The following is a 5,133-nucleotide window of genomic DNA, read 5'->3' on the forward strand; positions in this document are numbered from 1 at the left end:
ATCCTTGTCAGGAGTTCACGATGTGTTTCATATATCTCAGTTGAAGAAGTGCCATGCAGAGATGATGGATGTTCCGTTGAGGGACACGGTGCCACTTGAGGCAATTTAGTTGGAGAGTGATTTGACATATGAGGAGAAGCCTATTCAGATTCTGGAGACAACAGAGAGAGTTGATCGCACTAAGACAATTAAGTTATGCAAGGTTCAGTGGGATCATCATACAGAGGATGAAGCTACCTGGGAACGAGAGGAAGATCTCAAGCAGGATCACCCACACCTATTTGCTAGCTAGCCCAAATATCGAGGGCGAGATTCATCTTAAGGGGGGTAGGTTTGTAACCCAATTTTCCACACTACTAATCTTCTCGCTTGTATCTTCATTGAATGTAACACAAACATCCTCAAGCGACGGAAGGTTCTCTAAACCCAATGCAAAATCACCAAACTGGAATAATGTGTCCTCCACATCCTGAAAATCTAATTTGAGGGTTTGGAGACTTTGCATGGCTCCTCGTCCAAACCTCGACTCCATGGTGTCACTCTTGACACTGAACATCTTTAGACATAAAAATGGATAAGCAATGCCAGTGGTTGATCAACCGTTTTCTCTGCCTTGTGTAGGTTTCTCCACTTCTATGACCAGTTCAGAGAGAGACACTATATATGCTCCCGAGAACTTGAAGGTCCTCCTCTCCTAATGTTTTCAGTGTGATACTTAGGAAGAACAGGTAAGACATGGAGCACATCCATCTTGGCACTGCATAAGTGATGCTATTAAGCATGTGGATTAACAACAATTGTGTTAGTTGAGCAGAGGTTGACGACAGCTCTTCTTCTATTTTGCTAGACCTTATGTCCAACACTTGTAGAAATTGTAGATTCCCGATCTCTTTCGGGATATTAGTGATAGATGTACCCCTTAAATTCAAATATCTCAAGTGAAACAAATTGCATATATCATTCCAATGGGTATTATACACTTCAAATTCAGCTAAATCTAATACACGCAGGACTGGGAAACACAAGAGTCCTGGCAGCAAACTAAAAGCTGGAGTAAACACAGTAAGTGACCTCACGTGGGACAAGCTCACGGTTGCCAGCTGATTACCAACTTCTTCATTCCTGGTCTTCAAGGACAATCGGCGTATCTTACTTGGTAGATACTCTAACTGCTGACAATCTAGTGTTGTTAGAAAATTCTCCTCATGTGACAAATAAGTGATGAAGTCACGAACCATATCATGCACACGACGAAGGCTATTTAAATATGAAGGCTGGACCAAGTTTATATTAAGTAGCTCCTTCAACTAATCCTCTCCTACTTCATATAAGCTCCTCCCTTGTTCTTTTTTCACAAAACCTTCACCAACCCATTTCCAAATCATTTGTTCTGCTTCAATCTCATAATCCTCTGGATACAAACCAAGATGCAGTAAGCAAGTCTTTAGGTGTGGAGGTAGGCCAGAGTAACTTACAGATAATATTCTCCTCATGTTATTCACATCATCATGATTATTGTCTAGCCCCAAACTGATGGATTTGTACACCTTGTACCAATACTCATGTGTATGTGTTGTTCCCTTTTCACTAGACAGCAAGCTGCCTATCGCAAGGATAGCTAGCGGAACTCCGCCACATCTTTTTAAAATTCTCTCAGATACTTCAACCAATTGATTAGGTGGTGACTTGTTCTCCATCTCATATATTCTTTGATAGAACAACTTTCTTGAGTCGACAACAGAAAGAGGTTTCAGCCGACCACCAGCTTGCAGGGAAACATAAAGAACCCGAGTTGTTGTGATTACTCTACTTCCGTATCCATTCTCAATCAATGCATACTTGATATTTTCCCAGACGGATTTATCCCATATGTCATCAATAACTATCAAGTACCTTCAATTGATATTGAAACACATATATTACATAAGAGTTGGAGTGAAATGCACCACTAGTCTACGAACTCAAATTGATTGCACACTTTAGGGCAACAACTCAAGAAGTGATCGGATTTAATCCGCAAACTCGTTGATTTGGCCTAAAATGTGCAATCAGTTTGAGTTCATGGACCAGTGGCGCATTTAATTGGGCAGAATTGAGCTGTGTAATAAAGTCTACCAACTTTTCTTCGACAAATTAAAACTGGGAGATAATTTTACTTCGCCGGCCTCTACACCAACTAGGGACGATGCGTACAGCCTTTTTAAGCATGAGTACTAAGATTTTTAAATCTTGGTTACACACCAAGCCTAGTCCTCAAGGATAAATGCATGAGTGTAAGGAAAGCATGGTCCTCAAGAACAAATAGGAACCTAATTCACCTCCGTGAGGATTTGAACTCAGGTGTTGGGTTTGTACATCCACTCCCCAACCATTTGAGCTATGCTGATTCCCAAAGCTTACCAACTTAAATGGCAAAGAAAATAAAAACTTGAGAGGTCTGCACTATTGTAATTTCCAGAGGCATCCATATACGGAACATTGAGGAACACATATTCACAAACGTACCTCTTGTTTTCAAGGAATGTTCTTATCTCACTGATGAGTTGTTGCTTGCCCCATGATGCTTCATTAATGTTCTGGTACATCTACTTGTCAAGTTGATGGAGCATGCTCTTGAAAATATGCTTCATATTAGGATTAAGAGACACGGAAACAAAGGCCGCACAATCGAATTGCAAATTTTGCTTTTGAATACTGATTTGCACTCTGAGCTTCTTATACACTGCATTGGCAAGGGTTGTCTTGCCCAATCCACCAAATCCAACAATATAGACCACTTTTAGACATTTCTCCGAAACCTCATCTCCCTCCGTCAGCATCTTGATTACCTCAATGCTCTTCTCGTCAGTGCCAATGAGCTCCGTGGCCTTTCTATACAAGGCTACTAGGCGAAGGGTGTCAATAGCTGGACCAACGGGCTTGGCAGCAGCCACATTGTCAACCTTGTACCTATCACTCCGGTCACTGACCTCCTTGATGCGGCTCTTGATGTCTTTGATATTGATGCCGATCTTGTGGCGAATCTTGCCCTTGGTCAACAGGCTGAGGCTCTTATCAATGAAATTCCTGAAGCTATGGGACTTATCTGGTCGGCCATCGGTTTCGATGCGCACCATGAACTTGTTGATGCTATCTTCTAGGCCATATGACAAGTCCCTCACAGCCTTGGCCCAAATCTTGACTTGGATGTCCGGTGGCTGGTCGATTGGAGCCTCAGAAATCCTGAGGAGAGAGGTCTCCATGCTCTCCATCTCGGCTTTGAGGAACATGATCTCGCCCGTGACACCCCTCTGAAGGTTGTACTCCTTGGTGATTAGGTCGGCCAGCTTGGGCAGGAGGGTGCCCATCGCGCCAATCACCGCCTGGGCCATGCCCGGCCTGCGCTATAGCTCAGCCTCTCAGCCAGCCGCTGGTGTTTGCGGAAGTAGCAGAGGGAAGACGGTGGTGGCGATCTATTGCATTGATGAAGAACTTCGTCTTGCACTACATTGCCTAAAGAACGGCAACATGATTAGTCAGGAGCATGAAGTCCAAACTTCGGTAGAAATTCAGAATGAAGTCAAACAGACAGACCCCAATGAAAGGTGAAAGAAGTGGGGATGGAGACCTGTCTTGAATTGAGAGAGAGAGTTGGAGAGTGAAGCAGTGAGCGTACTGATGGGGAAATAAACTTTTCGAAAAGCTGATGGGGAAATTATGGAGCTTGGTCTTCAGTTTCAGAGCAGATATACAACAATCTGAAAGAAAGAAAAATATGAGTGGTAAATGAATAGGTTGAGAAAGCAATGATTTCAACATAGTCGTCACATGACAGCCTAACAACAATTACATATCATGCTGGAACTTAACAGCATCCTAAACATGACTAAGAAGCAGCAGCCACAGCAGTTTCTTAAGTTAACAAGCTACAGATCATGCGAGAAGAGCATATGCGAAAGCACCCAATTTACAGTATCAGGAGAATTTTTTCTCAAGGGGGAGATGGTGATTACCTAGAGCATCCTCAGAAGCCTGCGTGTGAGCTCGGAGTCAACAGATGAGCACTGTGAAAGCAAGATGAAGCTCAGATCTGAATCAGTCGTCCTCATACGAGGAGTTAAAGTATGCGGGAATCTGACTGGTTTGTTTGTTTCTAACGTGTCTGCTGTCAAAGTGCAGTCTACGCATTCATAAAAAGAATACCCCCAGCCTTCGTTTGAAGCGCTCACACATTTTTAAATTCTAACCCTATTTTTCCCCGAAAATGGTTGAGTAAATCATAATAGAAAGAGAGTCTCTCCTGTTTTACAGAATTAAGATACAAAAGGAGCATTTTCCGATCTTAGATGTGCCACGATTTCATATTCCAATATTTACATTGGTAAACAGATTGACAACTGAGTGATTATGCACATCACCTCCGATTTTGTATGAGTTAGGAAGTTTTGCATCAAAACTGGAGATGAAATAATGTGGCAGACAGTCTTGGTATCAGAAAAATACAGCAGACATTATTAAAAAGAATTGTTTTCATACTTTATAGAAAGTGTGTGTGTGTGCACGCGCGCACGCGCGCGCGAGAGAGAGAGAGAGAGAGAGAGAGAGAGAGAGAGAGAGAGAGAGAGAGAGAGAGAGAGAGATTGGGGCTTGGGCTGTAGTATACTACAGAACCCAAGGTCCAATATGAGGCTCATACTAGTACTATATAATACAACAACCTTGTCTCTTTGAACACAATTCGAGGTTTAAGACAGAGTACTCTGTAGACTACTCCGTGCATCATTACACGAGTAAGAAATTTCAAGTTTTCTGGAGGAGAGTACTTACAGGATTTCTGCCATGTTACAGTTAACTAGTGGGGTGCCATCCATGTGATGGAGTCTGCTATTTGCAAACTCTATTGTCATAGTGAAGAAACCACGTTCCATGGTGGATGCGAGCATGCCAAAAAAATCTGGGCATCGGTGCTGGAACAGAGAGAGGGCTCAAGTTGCCAAGGCTGCATCCAGTCACTTGGGCTAGTGATTTTACTATGGACGATGCAGTGTCCAAAGATGATAAGGCTTATATGATCACACTACTCTGGCGCATTTGTTAAGCAGAAATAGATTTGTGCATGGAGAGCAGTATGAACATATCAGATCTTTACTGCTT

The 5,133-nt window shown here is 42.7% G+C and overlaps 1 pseudogene; it reads right to left on the minus strand.

Moving 5' to 3' along the window:
* Positions 1–313: 313 nt before the first annotated feature.
* On the minus strand, positions 314–3,371 carry LOC123056148 (disease resistance protein Pik-2-like; annotated as a pseudogene).
* Positions 3,372–5,133: the final 1,762 nt, after the last annotated feature.

The sequence above is a fragment of the Triticum aestivum genome, chromosome 2D (genome assembly GCF_018294505.1).
Source record: "Triticum aestivum cultivar Chinese Spring chromosome 2D, IWGSC CS RefSeq v2.1, whole genome shotgun sequence".
Classification (NCBI taxonomy): Eukaryota; Viridiplantae; Streptophyta; class Magnoliopsida; order Poales; family Poaceae; genus Triticum; species Triticum aestivum.